Below are 10,250 nucleotides of genomic sequence, written 5' to 3'. Positions count from 1 at the left end.
CACACACACACACACACACACACACACACATAATCACACACACACATAATCACACACACACACACACACACACACACACATAATCACACACATAATCACACACACACACACACACATAATCACACACACACACACACACACACACATAATCACACACACACATAATCACACACACACACACATAATCACACACACATACACACACACAAACAGACACACAGAGAATCACACACACACACACACACAGAGAATCACACACACATAATCACACACACACACACACACACACACACACACACACACACACACACACACACACACACACACACTCTCTCTCTCTCCCACACACAGACACACTCTCTCGCTCTCTAACACACACACACACACACACACACACACACACACACACACACACACACACACACACACACTCTCTATCTCAAACCCAGGCACACACACACACACACACACACACACACACACACACACACACACACACACACACACACACACACACACACACACACACACACACAATTCTGCTGGATGCCTCGGGGTGTGTGACTGAGACTTAAAGCAATGTTCTTTTCTGTCTAAGCACCTGATAATCCCTGCAGGCAGAAATTCAGTCTCTTACACAAACACACAGAAAGAGACACATTAGTGGAGAAAGTCCTGCTGGGTTTAAACGTGTGTTATTTACCTGCATCAACATCTACCTGATAAATAAAACACCTTCTCTCTTTCCCTAGATTGCACCTGGAAAAGGTCCCCCGACCAAACGCTTCACTGGGAGCGAGCTAATGTAGTCACACACACACACACACACACACACACACACACACACACACACACACACACACACACACACACACACACACACACACACACACACACACACACACACACACACACACACACACAATAAGGGGTACAGTGCAGTGGCAGAGAGTCACTACATGTATTCAAGTACTGTACTTAATAAAAATAAATGTAAGGTAGTTGTACTTCAATAAGTATTTTCACATCACGCTATTTTACACTTTTGAGCCACTACATACCCTACTGCATTTATCTTACACCTTAAGTTACCAGCTACTTGCAGATTTAGGTTTTAAATACAACATATGAATCAATTAATAAATGATAATGCATAGTTTAAGCTACCCAGCAGAATATACAGTAATGAAATGAACCCCACCTTTCCAGCTGCTATATAAAAGTGACATTTATGCATTCATAATTATAATCAATGATTTCCTATATACGTTTCTGAAAATAGGGATACTAAATGATAAGGGACTTGTATTTATAATACTTTTGGACTTTTACTTGAGTATGATTTTGAATGCAGGAATTGTACTGATTATTTGTACACTATAGAAGGGCTAGTTTTACCTAAGTAAAGTATTTGAGTACTCCTTCCACCTCTGGTTAAGTGTAGTTAAAGTAATACCTAACCCCCACAAACATTGACATGGAAAGCAGGTCATGTAAATATATGTTAAATGTTATTTATTTAATATTACAAGGTCATATGTTTACAGCTACTAGTTTAACCTGTGAGTTTCTGTTATTTATTTCATTTTTTCATGGCCTTTTCTCAATACTTAAGTGCAGATTAACAGGAAATGAACCCGTTTTACGAGTAACAGTTATTAATGGGTCATGAAGCTGTGTTTTCTAACAGCTCAACATGGTGTTTACGTTCGACAAAGAGGAACACAAAGCAGCAGGTGATGTTTTCCCCCAGCAGACTTTCCATAGTGGAAAAATACTCTTTGCCTTTTTGTTTGATCATCTCCCGTGTGCAAATGTTATTGAGTGTGTCGAGTGACCACAATGCACCTGTTCCTCCTGCAGTCACACAGTGAGCGTTTGTTGGGGGTGACAGTTACATCACTGATCAGGTAATAATGGCAGCGTCAATAACACAGCACTGTTTATAGTGGCCTCACAGGTGTGTGTGTGTGTGTGTGTGTGTGTGTGTGTGTGTGTGTGTGTGTGTGTGTGTGTGTGTGTGTGACGTACGTAGTGGAGTTGATGGTGGTGTATCCCGAGGGGCACTCGGGGATGCAGGCTCCGTTGTGGATGACGTACTCGTGGCAGCCCTGCTCTCGGTCCTGGTTCGACTTCTTACTCTGAGTACACTGGTTGTGGAGCTCCTGGATTTAAAACAAGGAAAACACAAATAAAATACACACGTTGACACTACCATAGGATGTTTACTCCGTCTAAAACGATTACTTTAAGTCACTTTAAGTCAATCAAACCAATATAGGTGTGTTTTGGTTTTATAATGATTTCTGAGAACCCTTCAGTCATTTTAGCATTATTTGTATATTTTCAATATGTTTTTTATTTACATTTACCTAGACTAACAAATGATACTTATTCTCTGAATTCACTGTCCAATTACTCCATGAAGCTACCCCTTTATATCTTTCACACATCTGTCTTTTTAAAATGGCCCCTTTCCCCTGTATTTAAACATTGAATTTCCCCTGAATGGACACCCGTTGTCCCTCAATGAAAACAGTCCAATACCAGTGTTACAGTTTTTATTTGATTAACCACATGTCTTTTACCCAATGCAATTTGTAGATGTTTAGATATTTAAACGGGAAGCGATCAACAGCTTTTATTTTAGAACAGAGTGGACCCTGTGATCATGCAAGCATCCGTGCAGCCAGCAGGGCTGAAAGCAGGAATACAAAAGTGATGGGAATAGCTTATTTCAGCCAGTTTTCTCAGGCCACCCTAATGCCAATGCAATTTGGGGCGAAGTGTCTTGCCCAGGGACACAACGACATGCTGACTGTAGTGGGACTCAAACTTGCCCCCCCTGATTCTTGATACCCCTCTGATTCGAAGTCCAGCACTCTATCCACTGAGCCACAGCCGTCCTTTCCTTATTTCAGTAAGTTTTCTCATAAATAAAAGGGAGGCCACCCTAATGCCATATCAAAACTCACCTTTTCAGACTAGCTTTGAATGTGTAATTAATGCTGTGTCCTTGTGATAAATGTTGTTTTATTTCTCGGTTTTACTCACAGTTGTGGTCAAAAGCGCTTAATTGAGGTGAAAATGGCCAAGGGACAAATGTGTATCATTGCTATATGTATATTTTTGACCCAGCAGATTTGATCACATTCTCAGAAGACCCATTATAAATTCATAAAACAACCAAACGTTATGATTTTTGTTTTGTGACAAAGTAGTATGTGCTCCAATCACTCTGTCACAGAAAAATACGAGTTGTAGAAATTATTGAAAGGTCAAGACCAGGGTTAATACACCTTTTCACCCATGACTTCTCCATGACCTTTACCTAATTTTCCATGACCAAAGATATTACTCTTTCTCAGCGGTACCACTGAAAATGGTTTATTTTAATCATGGAACAGGAAAATAAAGTCTGCATATGAAACATGTTGTGTCTATCTAAAACAAATCCAATAGGCTTACTAGCTTCTACACGCTAAAGCAACTCAAATCTCTCACCAGCAAAACACCTCGTCAGTTAAATGCCATTTCACGTTTCATTACTACACGGTACAGTATTTATTATCATTAGAGTATTACTATTTCAGCGATTAGCTAAAATATAAATTATATTTGATGCAACTTTAGTTACATTTCCATGACTTTTCCAAAACTTTGGGAAAAATATTGTTTTCCATAACTTTTCCAGGGCCTGGAATTAGCATTTTGAATTTCCATGACTTTTCCAGGTTTTTAATGACCGTAGGAACCCTGCAAGAACGTCATGAAATACATGTTCTTTACAAGTGTATGTACACTTTTGAACACAACTGTATGTAGTGTCTTTGAGCAGCTGATAAAGTGCTTGATAAATAAAATATATTATTATCAATATTGTTATTCTGACCCACCTGGCAGAAGGAGAAGCTGATGCAGCGCCAGCCCCGGAACACGTAGAACCCGGCGGGACACTTGTCCACGCAGGTGTTCCCGTGCTGCAGGTTCCGGCAGGAAACGCAGGAGCTGGAGTTCCCCGGCTCCGAGCAGCCCCCCAGGCACTGGTCGTGGCAGCACTGACCCTGCAGGCTGCACGCACTGTGCTTACAGTTATCCAGGCACACTGAGGAGGAAGAGGAGGAAGAGGAGGAGGAAGAGGTTAACATCAGGGCTGAGTCATTTGGATAATAATAATAATAATCTTTATTTGTATAGCAGTCCAAAGTGCTTCACATTTCACAGAAAATTGATGTCACACAGAATACAGTTACCAGTAAGAGACATAAAAACAAACAAAAGCAAATGTATTTATTTATGTATTTTGTTATTTTGTCTATTTATGTATTTCTTTAAGAAGAAAAAATATATATATTTAAACTTCTTCCCACCCTTTTTCGGATGTGTAATTAAGTAGATTATTTGTTTCTAATCATTTAGAATCAGTAATATTTTTGTAAACCAAATTTGACACTGCTTAATTTTGAAATGTATAATAATTCTCATTTTACATTTTTATATTATTTTTTACACATTTGAAATAAATCAAATCAAAATCAAAAAATAACTGCATTTGCATTTTAGTTTTTTACATGTGTGATTGTTCTATATTGCAATTCTACATGGAACAAGTGTCATTCAACTGCTTCAAAGTCAAAACTGCTCCAATAAATCAAAATATGCTCAAAGATTGTAGGTCGACCGTTTCAGACACTATGAATCAGCAGACCATGACAAAATATTAACATTGTTTATTCTAAAAAAACAGCAAAAGGAGGACCACTGAAAAATGTCAGACTTGATCCGACAAAAAGATTATTGTATCATCTTGATATTAGAAGCAATCCTTTTAGAAACATACTTTTTGGGGGGAAACCAGTGTCTTAATTTAAGTGGTAGTTTTGAAAAGGGGAGACCGAGGGGATGACACAAAGCAAATGATCCTATATAGGATTTGAACCACCAGTAGATGCGCCGCTATACCAACTGATCCATATGACAGCTCTCATGTTTTCTTTTTTAACTGGAACTAGAACGGAAAAATAACCAGCAGAGGCCGAGCAGATTTCATTTAATTTAATATAATTGTACCTCAAATGTAGCAACTGGGACTAACTCTAATTCCACCCATGGGATCTGATATGTATATATGTATACATGTGTCTGTTGATTGTGTATATATATAGGTGTATTTATATTTGTATTTTTGTATTCGGGATTGTGGGAAACGGTATTTCGATCTCTCCGTCTGTACACACAAACTGAAAGATTGACAATAAAGTTGACTTTGATAATCACCGGCCACAACTTGCATGCTACCTTGCATGAAGGAGCCTGTCTGTAGTTGTGTTTATGACATTAAACCTTTGGATTCTGAAATGGAAAAACATTTAACAAGATGATCCCTCACTGCACACCGAATGTCCACCATGTACTCCTGATGTCCAGCAGCAGCAGTTAATTGCTAATAGGCTGAACATTACATGTCATTGGCTCATGTCAAGTTTAATTTGACCAATCGGGAAAATAGCATTTGGTGAAAGAGCCTAGGTGTCCAGTGTGATTGGATTAGCTGTCCCGGTTGACCCGTCCCTGGTAATGATCTAATAAACTCTCTGTTATTGCCCCGTCGGAAGCCAGTGAGACTCATTACACTCAGATGATTCCAGGCTGACCTTTTTAACGATTACACACACTTACTGGAGGATAAGAAATCCACATAAGCAGTGTTTAAGTTAAGCTTTTTCCTCACCTCTCACTGTAACAGTTCACTAGATATCTCTACCGAAATACCAGACTACTTTTAGGGATTGTTTACTAGAAATAAGTGACTTTTTACAAACAACATTTCCGCGGTTTCTTTGACAGGTGCTTATTTATTTCCCTAAAAGTGATGCAAGAGTTTACTGAGGATTCTGATTTAGTGTAAAATATTATTATTTTAGATGTGTCAGTGATATTTATTGTACACATGGTGTGATTAGTATCTTGGCCCCTATTCTAAGTCTTCGGATGGTTTACCTGGTGTGCCATTTCAAATATCTCCATTATATCCTATGATTTTACATGTATTTTTAAACTGTTGGAGTACAACTAATTGAACTGAACAGGTGTAACAATCAACCAGATGTTCAAAATCAACTATTGAGATGTATCAGATACAAGGTAAGTAACTAGAACATGACAAAAAACTAGGAAAATCAATTGTTTCAACCTTTCCTTTTGGACACACTGGAAAACCAGCCAACTATCTGCCCTCACACTGGGCTTCCTGTCTGTGACCCTGAGTGTTAATCTCTCACCGTGTTTCTCTCCCTACTGTCAGCTTTCATTTCATGTGCTAACTGAACCACAGAGCGCAGGGCAGCAAGCAGAACTAGGTCAAATAACAACATCCATAATATTATTTTTCACCACTTTAAGTCCCTTATAGGTTAGAAGTTACACCATCAAGGACAGGAGGATTCTGGGTTCAAAACACCAAACTCACCAGACCTTTTAAAGACGCTGAAATTTTATACAAATGTCAGTTTTTTTGCTTGATATTAAGACATGAGGAATCTGGTAAACAAATAACTATATAGGTTTTTTTAATGCAAGTTATATTATACTAATGGAGGACTTTATTTGTATTTGAAAGCATGCAAGGCCTTATTAGATGTTAACTCAAAATGTAAGAAATAGATTTGTTTTTAATACAAAGTCAGGGGAAAAAAGCAAAAATTCCCACTTCCCAAGTCGTGACATTTTTAAGATTTGTTAAATCCCATTTAAGGTATTACTTTAGTCTAATAACTGAAATGCTTTGTTAGACTTTTTAAGGACCCTGTCTAACCTCTAACCACTAATGCTAATGCTAATGCTAACCCTGTGTTAGCTCCAAAGTGCACTGGGGCCACAGTATGCCAGCCTCCATGGGATGCCACCTTTATAAGGACATCACATGAGCAGTGCCAAGGATACTGTCTGTAAGAGAGGGCTGCCCACGCTGCTGCCTGAGTGAAAGCAGAGTGGACAGCTAGGGTTATAGCAGGGGGAGCGAACGGTTGAGGAGGGGGGGGGGTAATGAGGTTAAAGGAAATAACAATGATGGAAGGTGTTGGGAAAATACTGAATGTCCTCTTCCAATATCAGAGTAACATGATAACAAAGGTATCCCAACTGTAGCTGTGAACATGACAGGATGTGTGATTACCTAGAAGAGCATCAGGACTGTTTGAGGCATATGATAGCTATGTGATTAACATGATGATTCAGCCTCTATGGAGAGAGACATATGACAAGCATGCTCATTTCTGACGTGGAGCTAATCTGAAGTAAACATTGAATACTGCTTTCTATTCCTCCATCTTGTGACTGTGGAACTCCCTCTCTTGGATATCAGCATGTGAAGGACACTGTTCAGGAACTAGTTGATGCTCTGTATGTGATGACTACTTCCATTCTGGAGAGGATCACAAATACATGGATCCTGAGATTGAAGCTCAAGCCGGTGACGAGTGATATTTTCTTAACAGAAGGAAAGGGGGAATGACTAATGTAGAAAAAATAAACAATCTCCGATCTTCTGGGGTAGTTCACCCAGGGGTCGCAGTGCTGTGTTTTCTTTACTAGTGAAGTGCACACTCTGAGCCACACAGAGAGAAATGCACAGCCCTCCCCCTCCCGCCTGTCTGATACCCGCTGAGAGCATCACAGAGCAGAGAGGGAGGGCTCAGAGGATCCAGATCCAGAGCAGGATCCATGCCGGAGAGCCGCTGCAGCCCCAGATCCACCCTCAGCTTCAGCCAATGTGTTTGCTGACTGGGGGAGGCAGCCATTCAATGGCCTCCTCCATGTCGGGGAAGAGAGACGCCCAGCGTTAACCCTGGCCTCGCTGGGGCAGACAGGGGGCAGACGTAGAGACCGGGGGGAAACTCTGCTGCTCTGCTGATCGCTGAATCAGAGCAGTTTCAGAGCACTGGAGCCGAGCCACTATACAGACAAATCTGGGTTAACACTGGGTCCTGAAAACTGTTGTTTACATCCAACTGTTGTATTATTACAACGGTGGAATTAATCTATCCACTATAGTATATTGTCTTTAAAAGGGCGGCTGTGGCTCAGTGGTAGTGTGCTGGACTTCGAATCAGGGTGTAGCAAGCTCGAGTCCCACTGCAGTCAGCATGTCGTTGTGTCCCTGAGACACCTCACCCCACATGGCTCCTGTAATGTAATTCTTTATCAATAGGACGCGTATGTGCCTTTTCCTTTTCTGTTTCTATGTGATCCCAGCACATGAACAACTGTTGTTTAAATCCCACTGTTGAATCAATACAAAGGTAGAATAGGTCAATGTACTAGATTAGTATTTCGTCTATATTTCTTTAATAACAGGATCTATTTTGACCCTTTTCCTTCCGGTTCCTGTCTGTTCCCAGCACCTTAAAAAACTGTTGTTTACACCCCACTGCTGTATTAATAGAAAAGGGCAGTAAGTCAAAGCACTTGCTTAGTCATTAGTCTGTAATTCTTTATTAATTGGATATATTTTTACCCCTTTCCTTTCCGGTTTCTATTTGATCCCAGCACATACATTCAGTAGTTTACAGCCTACTGCTGGAATTGAATAAATCAGTACACTACCTTTTAGATACCATCTTAGATACTTGATATATTATTATACCCTTTCCTCTCCTGCCTATCTGAATTAAATCAATACACTACTTCGGTATATATTCATCATTTTCCTGTACGGTTTTTCTCAGAATTAAATCATTACACAACCTCGGCTTCTCATCTTTATTGTCTTTTATTAATATTAATATATTTAGCCGTTCGCTCTCCTCCTTTCCCCAGCTGTTAACGTGCGATAACTCAATGCACTACCTTGTATTTTCTTCAATAATCCACAGTAAGTTTTGAGTCTTTCCTCTCCTGTGTCCATCTGCACAGCAGGGAGTACAGTATCAGCATCACTGCAGCATTATTCCCCATTCTGCTCACGCTAGCACGATGCTACACAAGCTAGCTGCTGTGCCATTCATTCATCCCCTCCTCCTCTTCCTCTCTCTCTCTCCTCACCCTGCACCACTATCTCTCTCTCTCTCTATCTGCCTGCCTGCCTGCCTGCCTTTCTAGGCCACTCCACCCCTCCCACTTTCATTCATACAACGCTTTGTTTTGTTTTCGTGCTGGCTGGCTGTGATGGGGGGGATGGAGGGATGATTCCACTCTTGGTTCAAAAACAAGAGGAGAAGGAGGACGTGGAAACATCCTGGATAGCTTATCTCTCATTAAGCTAAACACACACGTAAACCTCACTGTGTAATTCAATAATTTGCTTCCTTACTCACACACACACACAGGGTTTGAAACGCAGAGCCGCCTGATCAAAGGTGTGTTGTGTTTACCTTTCATTTGGCCGTGGCAGTAAAGGCTGCTGGGTCCCCGGGGGAGGGAACATGGGAGAAGCCGGGCAGCCAATAGCGTGCAGCCACACACGGCAACACTTCCTGCTCTTAACACATAAAAACCTCCCCTTTAATTGGCAGTGTTGTCTACAAGGCGAAGAGCTGGGAACAATAACAAACACGTTTTTACCCCAGAGCCATTTACTCAGGAGAGCTCACACACACACACACACACACACACACACACACACACACACACACACACACACACACACAAACTCACACTGTCTCTCTCTCCCTTACACAGGCACACTCTCTCTCTCTCTCTCTAACACACACACACACACACACACACACACACACACACACACACACACACACACACACACACACACACACACACACACACACACACACACACACACACACACAGCTGCTGGATTCACGTTTACTATATTTGGCCACGGTGGGAGTCCTACGCTTCAAAAGCCTTGCTATAAATGCTTCAAGTGATCTGATGTAAGACATTCGCCCTGAGAGAGTCAAGGAGGGACGGGGGGGGACGGGGACGGGGGGAGTGTAAACAAAAACCACACTGATTGCTGGCATGTAGAGCGATACTGTCATGTGAAGCATCAACATACATGCAGCACACACACACGAAAACAAACGGGCTTAGGCAAAGGTCTGTTTGTGTTCGGGGTTAGGTCGAAAAGGTGAATACAGAGGAAGGAGAGGAGGGGAGAGAAAGGGAGGAAGATAGGAGGAAAACATAATGAGCTTAAAGGTCACCTATCATGCTATTTTTTGGCAATAGCATAGGTCTCAGATATATACAAATATATAAAAAACATGTCTATGAAGTGTTTTGCTCAAAAT

At 40.9% G+C, this 10,250-nt stretch overlaps 1 pseudogene; it reads right to left on the bottom strand.

The window, feature by feature from the left end:
- Positions 1–2,031: 2,031 nt before the first annotated feature.
- On the bottom strand, positions 2,032–4,148 carry LOC104942169 (insulin receptor pseudogene; annotated as a pseudogene).
- Between the last annotated feature and the right edge of the window lie 6,102 nt (positions 4,149–10,250).

The sequence above is a fragment of the Notothenia coriiceps genome, unplaced genomic scaffold, assembly GCF_000735185.1.
Source record: "Notothenia coriiceps isolate Sejong01 unplaced genomic scaffold, NC01 NC01_scaffold00004249, whole genome shotgun sequence".
Classification (NCBI taxonomy): Eukaryota; Metazoa; Chordata; class Actinopteri; order Perciformes; family Nototheniidae; genus Notothenia; species Notothenia coriiceps.
The sequence above is the reverse complement of the archived record's forward strand: the minus strand, read 5'-3'. Positions and strand labels throughout refer to the sequence as shown.